Here is a 23,090-nt window from a genome sequence, read left to right on the forward strand (position 1 = left end):
TGAGTTTATTAAACATCTCCGTAACGCTATCACGGTTACCAAATAACCCTGTGACGAAACGCGCCGCTCTTCTTTGAATCTTCTCTATCTCCTCCGTCAACCCGATCTGGTACGGATCCCACACTGATGAGCAATACTCAAGTATAGGTCGAACGAGTGTTTTGTAAGCCACCTCCTTTGTTCATGGACTACATTTTCTAAGGACTCACCCAATGAATCTCAACCTGGTACCCGCCTTACCAACAATTAATTTTATATGATCATTCCACTTCAAATCGTTCCGCACGCATACTCCCAGATATTTTACAGAAGTAACTGCTACCAGTGTTTGTTCCGCTATCATATAATCATACAATAAAGGATCCTTCTTTCTATGTATTCGCAATACATTACATTTGTCTATGTTAAGGGTCAGTTGCCACTCCCTGCACCAAGTGCCTATCCGCTGCAGATCTTCCTGCATTTCGCTACAATTTTCTAATGCTGCAACTTCTCTGTTTACTACAGCATCATCCGCGAAAAGCCGCATGGAACTTCCAACACTATCTACTACGTCATTTGTATATATTGTGAAAAGCAATGGTCTCCAAACCGTTACCGCTAAACCTTTATTTCTTTCTGAGACAAACTGAAGAAGCTAGTTGGTAGTAGGAGTCTGTTAGCGCTGCATGCTTCCAGTGCAAGTCCTCTGTTGGAGTGTAACCATACTGTTACAGAGCAGCGACCACTGATGTCAAAGTTGTGAATTATTTACTTTGTTCCAACTGTCAGTGAGAGGCTGGCACCTCTCGTCAGAACTATTTCTCTAATATAGCAGTCCACACAGGTGATGCGGGTCCGCCATTTGATAATTCCTTCGGTGACAGAAGTTCAGTGACGTTCGTTAAAGAATAAACGCGCTTTGGCAACTTCGAACAGCAGATCGGGTCTCATTCACCATCTTGCATCATAAAGAAATCCTTTCCAGTAAATGATGAGAAGCTCTTGAGATCAGTCTACTATTCGTGTCGTCTGCCGTCGTCGACAGCCTCCGACCTCACTGTTCGGACGAAAACATGCGCGACGTCAATAAAATAGTTACACTTCGCCTCCGAAACAACTACTCGCTCCAGATAATCAACAGCGTGGCGGATCGCTCTCCTCCTTTACGTTAGGTCATCGGCACAGATCTGGACACCTGGTGTCAAATGGTTCAAATGGCTCTGAGCACTATGGGACTTAACATCTGTGGTCATCAGTCCCCTAGAACTTAGAACTACTTAAACCTAACTAACCTAAGGACACCACCCACATCCATGCCCGAGGCAGGATTCGAACCTGCGACCGTAGCAGTCGCGTGGTTCCGGACTGAAGCGCCTAGAACCGCTTGGCTACCGCGGTCGGCCACCTGGTGTCCTCGGCCAGGAATCGCACAACGTAAATGCAGTCACGTGAAGGGCTCAACAGAGCTTATCATAAGAAGAGCTCTGGCCTTGTAAGAGAAATGCTATCCGCACGCATCGGCAAGTGCTTTATCCGCATTCGCTAGTCTTCTATTCGCATCCGTGCGTATTCAAATTTAGCAAGCCACTTTGAATAGCTCGGTAAATGGTAGACTTGCACCTGGTCTGAATTTTCGCCTGCTGAAGTTTAGTCTCGTGTTATACGCTCAATTGACTACGAGCGTAAAGGCAGGTCGTGAGCGCATTTTAATAATGTCATCTTCTTGTAATTGTGGTCTTCAGTCCGAAGACTGATTCTATGCAGCTCTACACGCCAGTCCATCCTGTGCAAAATCTTCATTTCCGAATAACTTACGCCCATTTCAACCTGCTTACTATATTCTTTTCTTGATCTCCCTCTACAGTTTTCACCCCACACAAGCCCTTCCAATGCCAAACTGACAATTCCTTGATGCCTCACAACGTGTCCTAACAACCGCTTCGTTTTTTTTTTCTCATCTTTTTTTTGCGAAGTTCTGCTATAAATTTCTTTTCTTCCCTATTCAATTCAATATCTTCTCATTAGTTACACGATCCATACGCCTGATCTGCAGCATTCTTCTACTGCACAACATTTCGAAAGCTTCTATTTCCTTCTCGTCTGAATTACTTATCATCCACGTTTCACTTCCGTACAAAGCTGTATTCGAGACAAATATCTTCAGAAAAGACTTTCTAACACTTAACTTTATATTGGATGTTAACAAATCCCTCTTTTTCAGAAATGCTTTCCTTGCTACAGCCAGTTTCCAGTTTATGTCCTTTCTATGGTCACCATCATGTTACTTTACAGCACGAATAGTAAAACTCATCTACTACTTTTAGTGTCTCATTTCCCGACCTAATTCGCTCCGCATCACCGATTTAGCTCGACTACGCGCCATTATCGTTGTTTTACGTTTTCTGCCGTCTTATTTCTTTTCACGAAACCATCTTTTCCTAGTTCTTTGCCTGTCACTGACACAGTTATGATAACTGTGGGAGACCTTGAAGTTATTTCCTGTCCCCGCACTTAAATTCTCTTTCCAAATTTCTCCATTGTTTTCTTTATCGTTGGCTCAATGTATAGATAGAATAACATCGGGGATGGGCTATAAACCTGTCTCACTCCCTTCTCACCTACTGTCCTTTTGCCCTTCAGGCTCGGTTCGTGTAAGCTGTATGTAACATTCGCTCCCTGAATTTCATCCCAGCTACCTTCAAAACTACAAAGAATGTAATCCCGTTAACATGGTTGAATTCCTTCTCTAAATCTACAAGTGCTATAAATCTAGGTCTACCTTTCTTCAGCCTGTCTTCTAAGACAAGACTTAGAGTGAACACTGCCTCGCGTGTTCGTACATTTCTCTGGAACACACACTGATCCTGTCCGAAGTTGGCTTCTACAAGTTTTTCCATTTTCAATTATTATTAATTTACCTATGATAGTATTGCACCAGGCGTGATCATCTGAAAATCATTCCCCATTTCGTAAAAACAAAATTCTTCCAAACGGGAGTTACGTCTTTTAAACAGATTTAGAAAGATGTAAACATTATCCCTATACCATGGACAACTTTTTCCTCATTCAGACTACTGTTAAAAAACAAGTATAATAGCGTCTCTGCCGGCCGGTGTGGCCGAGCGGCTCTAGGCGCTACAGTCTGGAACCGCGCGACCGCTACGGTCGCAGGTTGGAATCCTGCCTCGGGCATGGATGTGTGTGATGTCCTTTGGTTAGTTAGGTTTAAGTAGTTCTAAGTTCTAGGGGACTGATGACCTCAGAAGTTAAGTCCCATAGTGCTCAGAGCCATTTGAACCATATGAATAGCGTCTCTCACATCAAAAATTTTACGTTCTAATTTCAGGAGCTAGCAACATTTGTGGGATCCGATGGTAGCTAAAGTGTATTACTTTTAGTTAGCTATGGTATTTTACGAGTTCGACGTACCCGTTTCGGTCCATTTGCTTTACTCGCCTGGCGTGGCAGTGAAAGTGCCGGCGGATATCCCGATAACCGCTTCATTAACCGCAGCGTCGACTTATTCGGGTCGCCCGCACACCGCACTGAAACCCACAACTGTCGCCTCAGCTGCAACCAACACTTCTCGTTTACCAGGTGAATACTTGCGCTTGTAAGCATTCGTAACATCAGTTAACAAGTGCTCGAAGGAATGTTCGGATACAGGGTGTCCCACATAAAACTAGTACGTCTCTCACCCGAAAAAAATGGTTCAAATGGCTCTGAGCACTATGAGACTTAACTTCTAAGGTCATCAGTCCCCTATAACTCAGAACTACTTAAACCTAACTAACCTAACGACATCACACACATCCATGCCCGAGGCAGGATTCGAACCAGCGACTGTGGCGCTCGCTCGGTTCCAGACTGTAGCGCCTAGAACCTCTCGGCCACCCCGGCCGGCCTCACACCCGAGATTCAAATAACAATGATCTAACTAAATAAGAATACATAATAGTAACGTTGAAAAACATGAAGTTATCTTTTTATAAGAAATGCTGGAAGCGGTGGCCCTCGACATCCAGGCATCGCTGACTTCGTATGCTAGCGTTACCAGCAACCCGCTGCAATTCTGCAGGCGTTATGCAGTTAATTTCGTAGTAACGCTCCATTTAAGATCGTCTGTTGTGCGAGGACCGTTGGGAATCGCTTTGCTTTCACGCGATATTAAGCCAGTGGAGATTTTGACACCGTTCCTCACAAGCGACTTCTAATCAAGCTGCGGGCCTATGGGGTATCGTCTCAGTTGTGCGACTGGATTCGTGATTTCCTGTCAGGAAGGTCGCAGTTCGTAGTAATAGACGGCAAATCATCGAGTAAAACTGAAGTTATATCAGGTGTTCCCCAGGGAAGCGTCATGGAACCTCTGCTGTTCCTGATCTATATAAATGACCTGGGTGACAATCTGAGCAGTTCTCTTAGGTTGTTCGCAGATGATGCTGTAATTTACCGTCTAGTAAGGTCATCCGAAGACCAGTATCAGTTGCAAAGCGATTTAGAAAAGACTGCTGTATGGTGTGGCAGGTGGCAGTTGACGCTAAATAACGAAAAGTGTGAGGTCATCCACATGAGTTCCAAAAGAAATCCGTTGAAATTCGATTACTCGATAAATAGTACAATTCTCAAGGCTGTCAATTCAATTAAGTACCTGGATGTAAAAATTACGAACAACTTCAGTTGGAAAGACCACATGGATAATATTGTGGGGAAGGCGAGCAAAAGGTTGCGTTTCATTGGCAGGACACTTAGAAGATGCAACAAGTCCACTAAAGAGACAGCTTACACTACACTCGTTCGTCCTCTGTTAGAATATTGCTGCGCGGTGTGGGATCCTTACTTGGTGGAATTGACGGAGGACATCGAAAGGGTGCAAAAAAGGGCAGCTCGTTTTGTATTATCACGTAACAGGGGAGAGAGTGTGGCAGATATGATACGCGAATTGGGATGGAAGTCATTAAAGCAAAGACGTTTTTCGGAGCGGCGAGATCTATTTACGAAATTTCAGTCACCAACTTTCTCTTCCGAATGCGAAAATATTTTGTTGAGCCCAACCTACATAGGTAGGAATGATCATCAAAATAAAATAAGAGAAATCAGAGCTCGAACAGAAAGGTCTAGGTGTTCGTTTTTCCCGCGCGCTGTTCGGGAGTGGAATGGTAGGGAGATAGTATGATTGTGGTTCGATGACCCCTCTGCCAAGCACTTAAATGTGAATTGCAGAGTAATCATGTAGATGTAGATGTAGATGTAGACCTTGTCAAGTCTGTCTTCAGGGAACACGTTGCTGATGTGGGTCGCACTTTGGTTGGATGTGTGAGCGGTTGCTCTGTCTTGTTGGAATACTGCATACAGCTTCTCTGCATCGGTTAATTGTACATAGAAAGAGTCAACGACCTCTTGATATCTGGCACTGCTTAAGGGCCAATAACGTACATGCTGGACAACGAACACCTGTCTTCTCCGAGTCGAGAGGTTCTTCATGTAGAATATGTAGGTTGTCCTGTGACCAGTATCTGTAATTCCGGGGCTTTACATAGCGTGGCAACCGAAACCAGGCCTCATCTGACATGAAGTAAATCAGGAGGTCCAAGTAACAGAAGTTGATGTTAACAGCCAGTTTCAGTACTAAATTCTTTTTTCCCTAATCCTCAAATTTCAACTCTTGCACTACACTCTCACGATAGGCTTTTAATTTTACATCTTTTAGCACTCGATGAGCGATCTAAGAGATACACCAACCTGCTGTGATAAGTTTCTTTCCGAACTGCGGTGATTTCTCGTAACGACCATGCGAATTCTGTCTACAGTTTCAGGGGTCCTCACTGTCGGTAGCTTAATCCACTGCACATTCTGAACGGATCCTACAGCCCACAGTTCCTTGCACAGATCTCGAATAGTGATAGTCGTGAAAAGTTTCCTACCTGTAATTTGTCTTTACTTTCCTTGCCTGGTTTTATGTAGCGGTACACAATACCAATTTGCCGTTCTAATGCGAACTGCAACCCCTATAACAACTCAACAATACGACCTTCTCACCACAACTGGCACACGAACACAGAGATGCACTCTAATTTTCGATAAAGTGTAGTATATCCAACTTCCGAGACAGTGTTGCCCCTTCACAAGCGCTTCGAGTAGAGATGATTAACAGCACGTGAGGCATACCAGTCTTATGTGGGATACTCGGTATAACCAGGTAGAATGCACTGATAAGCATAAAATATCGACCACAATAAAAGAAAAGTAATGCTGGCGCAATTTTTAATCAAGGTCTGCTTTTACTGTATACAGCCTTTCGTTTAAATGTGTTACACAACGATATTACATGTACGCATATTGTAAATAAGAAGACATTATTGCAATTATTGTTCCATAGCTGACCAGTATTTCTACCTTCCTTTCGCTGGTATACATTACACTCGCACAAGCCTTCAACTGGAAATGGTTGACTGAATGACCGGGATGCATTTCCTTGTGTCCCCATTAGATACCCCGGGTATTTGTACTGGGTACTAGTATTGATGAGTTAAAGTCAGTTTTGTGTTGCGTTTTTAATAATTTTATATTCTTGTAAATGACACACTGCGATTCGTTTTTTGACAGGTGATATTTAAAAAAGACGTACTTCTGTTCATATCTTCGTGACGAACAAAGTCATCAGAAAAGCAATCATGCTGGTCTATGTCCGCCTGGTACTAAATGGTAGTTTCTTGAATCATGTTTTAGTTTGCTTATGGACAAAAAGTTATTTCGATGGTCAAGATAGATAGGGCACCATGTGAAAGCGCTTTATCTCGTTACACCTCGACTTCGCCGGTTGATGACATGGGGAAGACTGAGTCAACGTCCAGCAACGACGTGCAAAACTACAGAGCGTGGCTTAATTCTTTCTATGCCTTACGAACCCGTAATTGTATGCATTGTTATCGCCCACAAAAATTTATTGAAATTTAGTTTCTATATGTGGTGATTTTCCTGTGAATGTGTGTGCGTGTGTGTGTGTAAGCCCATAACACATGAATGTATTTGTTGTCTCAATAACATAAGACAAGTTACATAAACTTTCATTTTTTGTCACTAAGCCAAAATAATCACCACATGCTGAAATTGACAGTGGACCTGACATTTACATAAACCAAATGTGAGCTTACATCAAGAATTGCACTCCACGGATTCCATGAAATGGGGTATCTGGGAAGCGAAAAGAAAGATACGCATTTTATTTAAATGCAATACAATCTTTATTAACGGTTGTGGTATTACAGTGTTAGTTCTGACTAATTGTACAGAGCATTATCGGCAGTTGCTACTGAAGACCACCATTGATGAATGGAACACTAGGAGGTATAATTGATGCTTAAAACAATTTTTATTTCTTGGCAAACTTTTAAATTAAAGGTTCCGAACAGTCAGATGGTCAGCTTCATATTAATTACAACACAGTAGTACGTAGTAGTCTTAATTTCGTTGAGGGTCGTTGATTGTCACTCCTGAAATGAAACGAACATATATCACGGTTGAAGCTGATAAAAAATGTAATAGAGGGTTTCTCAGAAAATAAAAATTCTTTTTATCAAATGCAGCATTCTCAAGCATCTTCACACGAGCTATAGTTCGGAAACAACAGCATTACATGATGTACCCTCAACCACACACGATAAGGTAGTTACAGATGTAGATGTCTAAATAACCTTTTAGCTGACGACCTCGCAACGTTAAACAAGTTTGATGCCGCTGTAAAAACTTAGATGACAGACGGACACCAGAGACGCGACAGACGTTGAACTTCTTTGCATTTGTGTGTAACCACTTACTTTAGTAGCTTAGTGACGCATTTATAATTTATATGCTTGTAGAGGGAGCAACGTTTGTGCATTTTCTTCAAATATGATACTCTAATCGACACGAAATAAAGTAATTATTGCCTTTCCAGAAAATTTTGACAGAATAAATTTGGTACATCCATTAGCGTATGAAACAGGAAACTCTTCCTAATATTCTACAAAGTTATATTCATTTCATTACAAACCGGTTTTAGACTTCTTAGACAACATTCAGATGACAACTGAATCACGGTAACACGTTTAAAATAACATGAGACTTCCATTAATATCATAGAAGACACAAAAGATACAAATTGTTTACATAGGAAAACTTTACATTTTTTGTCTCCCAAAAATAATTACGTTAACTAGAGAAGGAAACAAATTTTTTAGGTGGAAATGTATTTAACAAATGATGAAAAAATAGTTTTGAATTCATAATTTCAGCCTATTATTTTTAACGAAAACTTAATTTAACGGAGGGGAAAAAGGAAATTGCTTTTTATCATTTAACACTGTTAACGTTCTGGGTCATATGATTGTTGATTTCCAGCAGAGTCTCATTTCTGTTTTTCTTTACAGAAAAGAAAGCTTCTCTTTCTACATCGCAAGAGTCGTTTTCTTTTAAAAGATGATCTGCCGAGGCTGAATCGTAACTTTTTAATTTCCATCTTCTCTTACGTTCAGTTAACCTATCACAGCTCTGCCTAACTGACCAAAATATATAGTTTCCCACAGTGCTTCCATGTGATTTTATATACACTACTATGTGCAGTGTCTTTACTACTGAACAAATTTTTTCATATGCTGTTCGAACTACAAAATGCTGGTATATAGTTACGAGACTTCAGCTTTTTAGGGAGGTTATTAGAAATTTCGCCAGGATATGGGATGACGCATCAGCTTTTTTACTAGTGACTGGTCCTTGTTCTCCAGTGTACAGAAGTGGTTAATTTCACGTGTTTTCTTTTTTCGTAGTGTATTATCAATTAGGGCAGAACTCTCGTCATTAATGGAAGCGTTATCTTTGATGGTCTGCAGTTCTGTTTGAAAGGCAGCTACAGATAATAAAACAGGTATTAGGAGATGCACCTTTGAATGCAAAGCTGCATGTTTGTGGCTGTGTAGGTGCTGGGATTTTGCAGGCATTACACTCTCTGTGACCACGGTATTTCTGGAAACGCTAAATAAGTGTCTCTTTGTGTTGATATCCATATTAAGGTCCAAGAAATTTATGGAAGAGCCTCTCAGATCTTTTGTGAACTGAATTCTCTTATGTTAGGGGTTCAGCTGCTGTAGTACCAGTCCACAAAAACAGCACATCATCCTCATATCTGAAACAAAAATTTTTGAAATTCAGTGCGTCTTTCTGTGAGAAATTTTGTTTGAAATTGTCCACGAAAATTTCGTATAGTATAAGGCTGAGAGGAGAACCAACTGCTTGGTCATCAGCTGACTATAGTGTTTTGAAAGTCTAATTAATTCTGTTTTACATACACTTTAGTAGCAAAGATTATATCATGTATTTCTACAGGATTTACTCTGCGTTTGTGCAAAAGATCTGTTAATATGTTTATACACGCATCAGTAGGAATATTTACAAATTAGTTAGTGATGTTAAATGATTTTAGTTTAGAAATGGGTAGGGTCTTTGTATCTTTTATTTTATCAACAAGACCTATGAATTTTTTATGCAAAAGGTGGGTTGGTTTACAATTGGTTTCTTTTTAATGATGTAATCTTTCTCTTTCGCTAAAAGTAACAAGGATCTGAAAAGGATGACACTACTGGTCGTACTGGAAGGTCATCTTTATGTAATGTAAGTGAGCCATAGAATCTAGAAGCCACTGGATTCATATTAACAAGCATACGACTGCTGATTCCAGACATAATATTTTTACACGATTTGATGGTAGTGTTTACTTGCTTCTTTTAAATTTTATTAATGGCCTTTGGGCATCACCCATACATCTTGTCTCAGGCCAGAAAAAGCAACAATTATTGTAAGTAGGCTGTTTATGTTTTCTTATTGGCAACGTTACGTAGCGCTCTGTATGAAAATCACTGGCTGTGCTGTGTGCAGTCTGTGGCTAGTTTGCATTGTTGTCTGCCATTGTAGTGTTGGGCAGCTGGGTGTGAACAGCGCGTAGCGTTGCGCAGTTGGAGGTGAGCCGCCAGCAGTGGTGGATGTGGGGAGAGAGATGGCGGAGTTTTGATAATTTGTAATACTGGATATTATGAACTACTATATATATTATGACTGTTAAGGTAAATACATTGTTTGTTCTCTATTATCATCTTTCAATTGCTAACTATGCCTATCAGTAGTTAGTGCCTTCTGTAGTTTGAATCTTTTATTTAGCTGGCAATAGTGGCGCTCGCTGTATTGCAGTAGTTCGAGTAACAAAGATTTTTGTGAGGTAAGTGATTTGTGAAAGGTATAGTTTAATGTTTGTCTGGGCCATTCTTTTGTAGGGATTTTTGATAGTCAGATTGCGTTGCGCTAAAATTATTGTGTGTCAGTTTAAGCACAGTCGAGTATAAATTGTTCTAAGGGGACGTTTCATTATCTTCCACATGCCTTTAATATGGTACGCAAATTCACATATTTACTACGTCATAATATAAAAAATTCTTTTTTCCTATGTTCTGATTTCCCCTTCTACTATAAAATCGTACAAGAGGTCATAGACTTTTATGTCTTATGTTATTAAAGAATTTACACGTTTGTTGGTAAGACGTTTCCAGAGTTCATCAGATGCTGTATTTGTTTCGTAGATTCTTGATATCTTTTGTGTCAGCCAAAGAAAATGTGTCTGACGTCTTCTTTACTGCCGCAGTCACGTAAAGAAGATGTGATCATGTAGTGGCGGTAGAGATGCTGCTGGAATCTCCATTGATTGAATCGAAGCCGTGCCATTATCACTATGAACTTTTTCCCTGTATCTGCTATATTGGTACCAAGGACGTGGTCGGAGATTAGGTATCACTGTGGCGTAATGTGTCCCTTTAATTTCATAAGACCGTTTAGATGTTTTCATTCAATCGGACACTGTTTACAATCCTTGTGATATGAAGAAAGTCGTCAGGCGGCATTTTAACATACTTCATTGAGTCCGTACATACAGCTTCTTTAACCTTGTTCATTGGATATTGCAGTCGGATCTTTCTGTAAATGCGGCAGACCAGAACTATCATGCAAATTGAAAACATACTTCACTGAGTCCGTACATACAGCTTCTTTAACCTTGTTCATTGGATATTGCAGTCGGATCTTTCTGTAAATGCGGCAGACCGGAACTATCATGCAAATTGAAAGCATACTTCACTGAGTCCGTACACACAGCTTCTTTAGCCTTGTTCATTGGATATTGCAGTCGGATCTTTCTGTAAATGCGGCAGACCAGAACTATCATGCAAATTGAAAGCATACTTCACTGAGTCCGTACATACAGCTTCTTTAACCTTGTTCATTGGATATTGCAGTCGGATCTTTCTGTAAATGCGGCAGACCGGAACTATCATGCAAATTGAAAACATACTTCACTGAGTCCGTACACACAGCTTCTTTAGCCTTGTTCATGGGATATTGCAGTCGGATCTTTCTGTAAATGCGGCAGACCGGAACTATCATGCAAATTGTTCACTTTGATAACGTAACCACTTCATTGGGAAGAACTGAACTGTGGGAAGAACTGAACTGCTGAAGTTGTGACGCGTTTGAAAATTATTCTCTTGTTAAACTTGCACAACGTACTAATTTCACTGCGCGAGAGAGCGTCACTACAGGGAGCAACAGTTTTTAAAACGTGGGCTACCAAATGTTTCGTAGAAATATCATCGCCTGAGCACACCCGTAAGATCTACTTTTAGTTCATCTGTCCGTTTTCAGAGATTTTACACGATGGAACATATTTAATATCTTTATTTACGACTTTGAGCTCATTCGTGGTAATTCTGTTATTTGATAAGTTCGTTATTCGATCAGAAAGCTGTTAATTCTGAACAGGTGTTGTTGGTGGTTTGTCTTTCTTTAACTGTAACCGTTTTTCATTTTGGCGCCGATACATTTCGCAGACAATTGCAGTTTTGTCCTCTGTGTAAATAACGTCTGTGTAAGTTGTACATCAGTTTTATCGACGTTTGCGACACTCAGTTGTCACCGGAAGATGGCCTAAGAAACCGAAAGCTGGTTCGTGATCACATAAATATTGTGGTGTCACCGCCAGACACCACACTTGCTAGGTGGTAGCTTTAAATCGGCCGCGGTCCATTAGTACATGTTGGACCAGCGTGTCGCCACTGTCAGTAATTGCAGACCTAGCGCCACCACATGGCAGGTCTAGAAAGACGGACTAGCACTCGCCCCAGTTGTACGACGACTTTGCTAGCGACTACACTGACGAATCCTTTCTCTCATTTGCCGAGAGACAGTTAGAATAGCCTTCATCTAAGTCCATGGCTACGACCTAGCAAGGCGCCATTAACCATATCTGGAGAGAGTCTCACTTGTATAACCAAGAGCGATGTACCACAAGGATGAATTAAAGTTAAGTATTAAAGAAGCTACGTACTCTTCTTTAGTGCATTCATAACTTATCCTGTTCCAGACTTCACGCCCGTCTGCGTTAGATAGCGTACATTTCGGCCTCCTCTATCTACAAGGTGTTGGCACATAACACATCAAATATAATTTTGTAGAACATAGTAAGTGTATATTCTGCCAAGCACCGACGGAAAATTCAGTTAATGTTTCATATGGAGGACTCATCTGCATTCTCTCTCCAATATCCTGTTAGCAGACAGGGCCAAGAACTGCAGCAGACCACCAAACGTCATTGAGTCGACGATAACAGGATACCTCGAGCAAATATCACGGAATAGGAGCTGTGGTGGCGAATAAAAGCAGAGAGGTGAAACGCCAGCTTTTCGCTCCAGTGGACGCTCGGCTGGACCGTGCAGTTTAGCCTCCGGATCTGAGAAAGCTGGCCGCCTTACGTCAGCTCCGCCGCTCCACCGAGCATTACCCAAAAACAATGAATCACTCTGAAGCGTGCCGACTGAAAGTGTCACGATAGAACGTAAATTTAAAACGCGCCGACTCATCCTCTCGGCCTTGAACGGAGTCAGTGGAAGAATCCAGAAAGACTCCAGAAAAACGAGCGGAGGACTTCGACAACAATAGCCGTTAGTTACGCTTCGGAGGACGGACCTGTCACTGGGCAAAATGCTGTTGGCAATCGCGAGAGAGGCGGGAGCCTTTTTTGTTACATCGGGCCACCGGATCTGCAAATGTGACGCAAGAGACACGCCCATGATTCGCATCAGTGATGTAATTCGAATTGATGTCAATGGCGTTCCGTAAATCACTGTATTTTTGCGAAATGTTTTCCTAGTAGCTTCTTTTCCTACATTCAAGGTGGTATGATAGTGTTCCAATGTCTTGCCTTGTCCCTCATTTATCCTTTGGAACAAATGAAAATACCTAAATCTGGACTTCTTCTGAACGGTGATGGGCTGGGCGTATGTTTTACTATCTAAAGTGATTGACGGTAATGAGATTTGTGAAGTGCATAAAAATTACTGTTACGTATATGATTGTGATAATCCTCACTAGCTTTCTAGCTACTCATTACCACCCTGTGTTCCGCTTCCGATGCGTCCTAACAAAAATGCCACAGTTTCTAAATCCGAACTTGTTGAAACCTTTGATTCACCTGCCGTAGAAAACCAAAGAGATGTACATTTAATTTCGAAGATTTGATTAGAAGATCAGCGATCATGTCATTCATAGATAAAAAATTGCTGAAGTGCGAGTAGACCTCACACTCCGATGGTTCAGTACAAACTTAATTACGTATACAGACATTTCATTCATCTCAGGAATAGAGGATCTCGACCATTTTTACCTGTTATCGATACTGATACTGGCAAGATATCGGACCCAAGAATTCCAAGACTTTCGACAATGTTTTAACTTTAAATTTAATTTTTTTGGCTTAACAAACTGACAGACATACAGTCGTGTAATATGACAAAAATATATTTTTTTCGTGTGATACAATTAGAAATTAGCAATTTTCGTATTTATTTCCGTTACTTGTATTGTAGAACCTTGTTTCTTGCCAAATTTCATGATTCCAAGTCAATAGGAAGCACACTATACGTTTTGGTGAATGGGTTTGCAGCTATCGAAATGCACTGAGGTGTCAGAAGTCACGAGATACCTTCTAATATCACACTGGGCCTCCTTTTGTCCAGTGCAGTGCATCAACTCGACGAGGCATATACTTAAAAAGTAGTTGGGAGTCCCCTGCAGAGATATTGAGCCCTTCTGCCTCTACAGCCATCCATAATAGCGATAGTGTTGTCGGAGCAGGATTCTGTGCAAGAATTCATCACCCGAAATTTCCTCGTCCTTTGGCTGAAAATCGTCTCCAAGTAGCCGAGTGTAACCATTTCCAGTCAAAGAGCGGTTCCGTTGAACCAGGGGGCCCAGTCCATTCAATGAAAGCACAGCCACGCTGTTATGTAGCCACCACCAGCTTGCACAGTGCCTTCTTGTTAACTTGGGTTCATGGCTTCGTGCGGTCTGCTACTATCAGCTCTTACTAACTGAAAACGGGACTCATCAGACCATTCCACGAATGTCCAGTCGTCTAGGCTCCAACCGATACGGTCACGAGCCCACGAAAGGCGCTGCAGACGACATTGTGCTGTTAGTAAAGGCACTCGCATCGGTCGCCTGTTGCCATAGACCATTAACGCCAAATTTTGCCCCACGTTCGTCGTACGTCCCACATTGATTTCTGTGGTTATTTCACGAAAACGCCGCTGCTCTCGGTCGTCAAGCGCAAGCCGTCTGCCACTGCGTTCTCCGAAGTAATGTCTGAAAGTTTGTATTCTCGGAACATTCTTGACACTGTGGATCTCGGAATACTGAATTCCCTAACGATTTCCGAGAACACATGTCCCATACGTATAGGTCCGCCTACCATTCCGCGTTCGATTTCTGTTAGTTCCCTCCGTGCGTCCATAATCTCGTCGGAAAGCTTTTCCTATGAATCACGTGAGTACAAATGACAGCTACGCCGAAGCACTGTCCTTTTATACCTTGTGTACGCGATACTACCGACATCTGTAGTGTGAATATTGCTATCCCGTGACTTTCATCATCTCAGTGTGTGTGACATAAGTGGTCGTATCTTTTGACTGCATTCACTTAGAAGCTTAAATTTTTTACATCGCCAAGACATAAAGTGCAACTTGATAACTGTACCAGTTTACGAGAAAAAGAGTTCTTAACAGTCGGACAGCAGAGAGCCGGATGAACGAAAAATGGATTTTTAAGAGATTCGTTTTTACCAACTGAGGTGCGGAAACCTAATAATGAATAACGCCACAAAGATCTAACCCAAAGAATGCACATGTGTGGTGACTTTGTCCTGAGCATAATGAGTTAGAGTACACTCGTGGGGCCGGCCGATGTGGCCGAGCGGTTCTAGACGCTTCAGTCTGGAACCGCGCGACCGCTCTGGTCGCAGATTCTAATCCTGCCTCGGGCGTGGATGCGCGTGATGTCCTTAGGTTAGTTAGGTTTAAGTAGTTCTAAGTTCTAGGGGACTGATGAGCTCGATGTTAAGACCCATAGTGCTCAGAGCCATTTGAGCCATTTTGAGTACACTCGTGGACCCGAACACCCCTCGGGCAGCTACCCACGACTGTTCATCTTGACAGCTTGAACACCTGTCAGATTTCCGTTAGTAGTTCCTGTTGCGGTTTTCCGCCTTACGAGCAGAAACTGTTACCACCACTTCATGGCAGTCCCAAAGAAGACAGCATCACCTTGCGTGATGATCGCTGAGTCCCTGTATCTTTCTCGGCGGTCAGGAAATCCACCTGATTTCGTTGCTCACTTTCTTCTTTCTTATGCCAGAGTAATAGTGATACACGGAGCACTCGTCCATGTCATTAGGCCGCTAAAGATATCATCCGTAACGGTGAGACATAACTATGACATATCCGCTGCTGCATCTGTTCGTGTGCCTTTTGAATGGATGTCTGTGATTGTGGAACTCAGTGATAGGAGGCCTCGTCCTGTTCAAAAAAGTCTTTAAAATGTTGAAAATTGTTCAATGACTATTTTTTATTTTTTCTACTATCGCCTCCATTGTGATACGCCGGTCTTTGTGCCTCTGCTTATCTTGCGATTCCCAATTCGTTACAGGGATATAGTCTGCCAGTTCGTTCTTCGCCATTCAGCCTTGTCTGACCGCCCTAGGAGCCTAATTGTAATTTGTAATTTGTAATTGTAATTTGTGTCGTTGACTGGAAAACTCTCTTTCAAATTCTGAAGGTGGCAGGGGCAAAATACAGGGAGCGAAAGGCTATTTACAATTTGTACAGAAAGCAGATGGCAGTTACAAGAGTCGAGGGACATGATAGGGAAGCAGTGGTTGGGAAGGGAGTAAGACAGGGTTGTAGCCTCTCCCCGATGTTATTCAATCTGTATATTGAGCAAGCAGTAAAGGAAACAAAAGAAAAATTCGGAGTAGGTATTAAAATCCATGGAGAAGAAATAAAAACTTGGAGGTTCGCCGATGCCATTGTAATTCTGTCAGAGACAGCAAAGGACTTGGAAGAGCAGTTGAACGGAATGGATGGTGTCTTGAAGGGAGGATATAAGATGAACATCAACAAAAGCGAAACGAGGATAATGGAATGTAGTCGAATTAAGTCGGGTGATGTTGAGGGTATTAGATTAGGAAATGAGACACTTAAAGTAGTAAAGGAGTTGTGCTATTTGGGGAGCAAAATAACTGATGATGGTCGAAGTAGAGAGGATATAAAATGTAGACTGGCAATGGCAAGGAAAGCGTTTCTGAAGAAGAGAAATTTGTTAACATCGAGTATAGATTTAAGTGTCAGGAAGTCATTTATGAAAGTATTTGTATGGGGTGTAGCCATGTATGGAAGTGAAACATGGACGGTAAATAGTTTGGACAAGAAGAGAATAGAAGCTTTTGAAATGTGGTGCTACAGAAGAATGCTGAAGATTAGATGGGTAGATCACATAACTAATGAGGAGGTGCTGAATAGGATTGGGGAGAAGAGAAGTTTGTGGCACAACTTGACCAGAAGAAGGGATCGGTTGGTAGGACATGTTCTGAGGCATCAAGGGATCACCAATTTAGTATTGGAGGGCAGCGTGGAGGGTAAAAATCGTAGGGGGAGACCAAGTGATGAATACACTAAGCAGATTCAGAAGGATGTAGGTTGCAGTAGGTACTGGGAGATGAAGAAGCTTGCACAGGATAGAGTAGCATGGAGAGCTGCATCAAACCAGTCTCAGGAGTGAAGACCACAACAACAACAACAACAACAACAACAACAATTTGTGCCGTCCAAGCCGAAGACTTGACCCACCGACACCTGTGCAGGTAAAGAGCCGACTCTCGTGTACATCCTTCGGAATGGCCATCCTGCTACACGCAGGTCCGCGAAGCTACGTGGCTAACGTTTAGTTAGGTACACTTCTTAGGTTTCTCGATGTCGCCACAGCACCTTCAGCAATCAAATCCACTTACTTTGATATCAGCGTCTTCCTACTGAGTACATGGTTTTTGTTCCGCCAGCACCATTGCGCTTTGAACCACTGCCTTTGTCGAGCTCTCCAACAGCCCATTGCAAATAGGATGTTTATAAGTTATGTGTTTATAGCGTAGTGGCGCAGTAGTAAGACACTGGACTTACAAATGGGAAGCCAGTGGTTCAAATCCCTGTCCAGCCATCCACATTTTGGTTTGCCCTGGTGTCCCTAAAGTATTAAACGCAAATGTCTGGATGGTTCCTTTGAAAAGTCACGTCTGATTTCCCTCCATACCTTTACCGTATTGAGTTCGTCCTCTCTAAGGACCACTCCCTCGCTGTCAGAAATAGAACACACGATTTATGAAACATGAAAACACACAGAATAAAGTGTACCGGTACATCATTCCTAAAAGACACTCATCCAAATTCGTTAAAGTGATGTTATAATGTGGCAATAACGGGGAAGACAATACATCATTCACGATAAGCGCCGGCTGCTGTGAGCGAGCGGTTCTAGGCGCTTCAGTCCGGAACCGCGCGGCTGCTACGGTCGCAGGTTCGAATCCTGCCTCGGGCATGGATGTGTGTGATGTCCTTCGGTTACTTAGGTTTAAGTAGTTCTAAGTTCTGGGAGACTGATGACCTCAGATGTTAAGTCCCATAATGCTCAGAGCCATTTGAACCATTTTTGCATCAAGAGCAACACAATAACTCACCTTCGCAGGCGTGGCCAGAAATAAGAGATAGGTCTGTGTTCAAATGTTTACATGCAAATCCCTGTTCGAACCGAGAGCCGTCCCTTGTCAGTGGACGTCCAGTTGAGGTACTGGCGTGCAAATTCCAGCCTTCGCCGCCGATAAACAGCAGTCGGAACGGGTGCATGAACCAATCGCGCGCTGCGGAGGTTCATATGCAGCAACATTCGCTGAGCGGTCGTTTATGGGAGACAGTTGGTAGCCGTTTGGTTCATCCGTGCAGTCAGTTGATCAACAATTGCACCTCTGTTCACCCTTGCATATCTCAGCAGCCGTCGTTCACCGCTGTCATCTGTGGTCAATAGTGCATCAGATTTGCCTTGCCGCCGGTTTTGGATAGCGCCATTTTGCTGTATATACCTGCTACTGCCTCCAACTGCCGCAAGTTGACGTTGAAACTAGACGGGGGGCATATTAATGTGAGTGGGCAGTGTAGTACCAGTATTGCTATAAATCTGTATTACGTACTTCTCCACAGGCAAGGCGAAGACAGAGTGTATTGAAATGACTCTGTTCATTGACGTATGATTTATACATAAATTATGAGATGGGGCAGCCAAATATAACTTTTGATCGTAAATGCCACACAAAAACATCGTTCTCGGCCAACGAGTCGTCGAACCATTATCGCGACAACGAACAATGTCTACAGCAAGAAAGCCGCTTTGCAGTTAATCTCCGTACTAACTGTCCGCCTCCTTAGCGCAGCGGTGGCATTACCGCTTTCCACACTAGGGGACCTGAGTTCGATTCCCAGCAGGGGACCGGGTGTTGTGGCCCTTCATTATCATTTTCCCATCAACATTGCTGCGCAAGTTGCCGAAGTTGTGTCAACTAAAAAGACTTTCAATACGGCGACCGAACCCCGAATAATATAATAAATGCCATACGATCATTTCATTTTTTTCCATGCTAACTAAGCCTTCCCTTCCAAAATGAGCAAGAATTGATTTACAATCATTCAAAAACCACTTTGGCTCATGATGAAAGACAACAGACGCAAAAATAAATCACGGAGAATTGTAATAAGACGTCGAAAGTTGCCGGCCGTTGTGGCCGAGCGGTTCTAGGCACTTCAGTCTGGAACCGCGTGACCGCTACGGTCGCAGGTTCGAATCCTGCCTCGGGCATGGATATGTGTGCTGCCGTTAGGTTAGTTAGGTTTAAGTAGTTCTAAGTTCTAGGGGACTGATGACCTCAGATGTTAAGTGCCATAGTGCTCAAAGCCATTTGAACTATTTTTGAACGTCTAAAGTCAATCAAATCAGTTCACACGACGCAGCTAAATCACGTCTCCATAAAAGGAGCGAACGGAAAGAGAATAAATGCTTTCATTCAGAAAACGTATCATTACACCCACACTACCATTTTGATACGCACATTAAAATCATAGCGAACAGTTATAGTAATAATTGCAGACACGTGATAGTTCAAACGCAATTTTGCAAGTGAAGATCCACAGTTTTAAGCAAAATAATTTAAACAAATTGCTTAGTGCAATGCAGTGTGGAACAAACTTTAAACAGTTTCAATAAAATTTTTCAGGGTATCAGACCGCATCGTCATAATTTAAAATGCGCCAACGTTTGGGCCAGCGTTGCAGCTAGCCTTCGTCAGGGCCTTACGTTATTGAAGATGACAACGGCCGCGGAAGCCTACGCTTACATTTAAACAGTTTCTCACTGCAAGTGTCCGGAAGTATTTACAGACTTTAATAAAAGTTTCATTTCTGTAAACCGTTAACGGCATTAATGATTTGTGGAATTCCAACATTCTGCTAACAAATGACTTGATGCGTAGTAATTAGTTGCATCAGTGATATAGAATACTTAAATGTGAACTGTTTAGCTGTAACTGCCAACGGCCTTGCCACGGTGGTAACACCGGTACCTGTCAGATCACCGTAGTTAAGCGCTGTCGGGCTGGGATAGCACTTGGATGGGTGACCATCCGGTCTGCCGAGCGCTGTTGGCAAGTGTGGTGCACTCAGCTCTTGTGAGGCTAACTGAGGAGCTACTTCATTGAGAAGCAGCGGCTCCGGCCTCGTAACCTGACATACGGCCGGGAGAGCGGTGTAGTCACCGCATGCCCCTCCATATCCGCACCCAGTGACGCCTGAAGGCTGAGGATGACACTGCGGCCGGTTGGTACCGTTTGGCCTTCATGGCCTGTTCGTAGTTTAGTTTTAGTTTTAGATGTAACTATATAAATGTTATACCGGGAAATTATATCATAAATCACGCGACAAAGCCTCAGGCAATGCTTCCAAAGTGAACAAATACGGTCGGAACTAATCACCATTATCTACCAACTAAGACATAAAATTAAAGAAATAGTAAGAATACCGATTGCTTAATTAATAAACACACAGGAACTGACTATAATAAACATGGATGGACGCTGTAAGGAGACCGAAAACTTGGATTTAGCTTAATGTCATCTATGCGTTGCATAAACATTCTTTGTGATCAAGAGATCAAGATTCACACAGAAGCTACACCCTTTCTTAAGTTGCAGAAACAATGCTGACGTTTTAACACTGCAGGCAGTATGAAATATCTGCAGTCGGCACCTCCATTCCCCACTGTGACCGAGTGGTTCTAGGCGCTTCAGTCTGGAACCGCGCGACCGCTACGGTCGCAGGTTCGAATCCTGCCTCGGGCATGGATGTCTGTGATGTTCTTAGGTTAGTTAGGTTTAAGTAATTCTAAGTTGTAGGGGACTGATGACCTCAGATGTTAAGTCCCACTGTGTTCAAAGCCATTTGACCCATTTTGAACCTCCATTCCCAGGCCATAATTACGTGCAAACCATTGCTCATTTCAACATCTTGGGCGTGTTTTTGTCTCAGCTTTCGCATCTTTAATAGGTCAATGAGTATTTATTGAAAATTAATCGCAGTAACCGGGCCAGCAAACGTGCGCACGTCTGCTCTTGTTGTGTGGTGGTTCTGCATCTCCCTGTATCTCGCCTCTCACTGCGCTCCGCGAGCACCAGCAGTCAGAATGCTATTACGACAATTCTCACATGACAACTCGTCTCAGGCAAGCGCATTTAACAGCAGTTACAATTAGCCTACTGACAGCTGGGACAAGTTTGTTACGTGGTTCAACCGTGCTAGTTTTTTAAAACGGTTACATTTGCTGCTCTGACAAGATTCTTGAACTAACCAATACAGGTGTCACTGTTTGCATCGCAAGCAGAACGGATTTAACAATCGCTGTTTCGCGCGTTTTCTAATTGTGGCTCTGAGCACTATGGGACTTAACATCGGAGGTCATCAGTCCCCTAGAACTTAGAACTACTTAAACGTAACTAACCTACGGACATCACACACATCCATGCCCGAGGCAGGATTCGAACCTGCGACCGGAGTAGTCGCGCGGCTCCGGACTGAAGCGCCTACAACCGCTCGCCCACCGCGGCCGGCTTTCTAATTGTCACTAGGTTAGTAGTCCTTATAAGAGTTACTGCTTTCGATTTGGAGGAAATTTAATTTCGATTGTAAATATTAATCCACATTTAGATTCATGCACCATGAAGCATGATGAAAACGAGACAACCCTGACAGCCAAGAAATTTGTTATTTCCTCAGTTGCTGTCACTGTTTTCAGATCGTAGGTTTTTCGTCTTGTGATAAAACGTCAAGATTTATTACTATCAATCTGGAGGCCGTGGATGTCAAAATTAAGACCATATCAACGCTACTTAGAAGCTTGCTACCTCAGCAGTGGCTAGTAACGAAAAGGGCAAGTGAAAGGTACAGTGTTCCATTTAGAACCACTGAAAAGGAAGTGGCTTCATTCATAGACGCTATACTGAAATGAGCAGTGATGAGGAAGAAGCAGTGTCGGTTTAAGGCGCAAGCGATACATGCCACCGCTTGGGGCGCCCCAACTACGGGGATTTCTATACAGAACGTATTACTAAAGTAACGACGGTATGGTGCACCAAGCTGAGAAGAGCGCCAGAGCCGCCCAAGTGCAAGATCTGTACGCAGTGCGTATCACAATTAGTGGCGAAAACCGACTCGGATGACCACTAATTGACCCTGGAAAGAAGAGTGTCTCAAATAAGTCAAAAAATGTTCAAATGTGTGTGAAATCTTGTGGGACTTAACTGCCAAGGTCATCAGTCCCTAAGTTTACACACTACTTAACCTAAATTATCCTAAGGACAAACACACTCACCCATGCCCGAGGGAGGACTCGAACCTCCACCGGGATCAGCCGCACAATCCATGACTGCAGCACCTCAGACCTCAGACCGCTCGGCTAATCTTCAAATAAGTCCTTGTCCTTCTACGGAGCCGGAAAATTCGAGGTTCCATATGTTTGCACAACTGAAAGAGAGAAAAGGTTATACTTCCCAAACTTGCCTGATGAAAATTTACTAAATGTGCAAAACATTACGTGTATAACCGTCTTTACAATTAAATCTAGCAGAAACTGGCCTTTCTCGATGAAAATTTTCCTTTACTCTGTCAGTTTCAGATGTCTGTTTTAACAATTATTGTGCAACATTTATGAGACGTCTGTGGCATCTATCAACATAGGAAAAAACAAGTGCGAATTTCCCATTGGAGAAGGAGTAAAGCAGGGCGATCTTGTATCCCCGAAGTTGTTTATAGCAGTTCTCGAGGTGGCTATGTCCAAAATTATTTGGAACAACAGAGGAATAAAGATAAATGGTAAAAGACTCGCCAACCTGAGATTTGCTGACGATACAGTGGTCCTAGCTAACAGTAAGATGGAAATGCAGACCTCTTTAAAAGACTTAACAGATCGTTGTCAGGAAGTTGGACTTAAAATAAATCAGTCTAAAACTAAGGTTATTCATAATAAGTTGGTAGCTGCGGGACAAGTAACACTGAACGGCAACATCCTAAACAATGTTACAGAATACGTTTATCTGGGGCAATTAATTACCACAAAAGGGG

General features: G+C 42.6%; 1 pseudogene; it reads left to right on the forward strand.

The window, feature by feature from the left end:
* Nucleotides 1-20,007: 20,007 nt before the first annotated feature.
* Nucleotides 20,008-20,125, forward strand: LOC126163522 (5S ribosomal RNA; annotated as a pseudogene).
* The last annotated feature ends 2,965 nt before the right edge of the window (nucleotides 20,126-23,090 follow it).

This window comes from Schistocerca cancellata, chromosome 2 (assembly GCF_023864275.1).
Source record: "Schistocerca cancellata isolate TAMUIC-IGC-003103 chromosome 2, iqSchCanc2.1, whole genome shotgun sequence".
Taxonomy (NCBI): domain Eukaryota; kingdom Metazoa; phylum Arthropoda; class Insecta; order Orthoptera; family Acrididae; genus Schistocerca; species Schistocerca cancellata.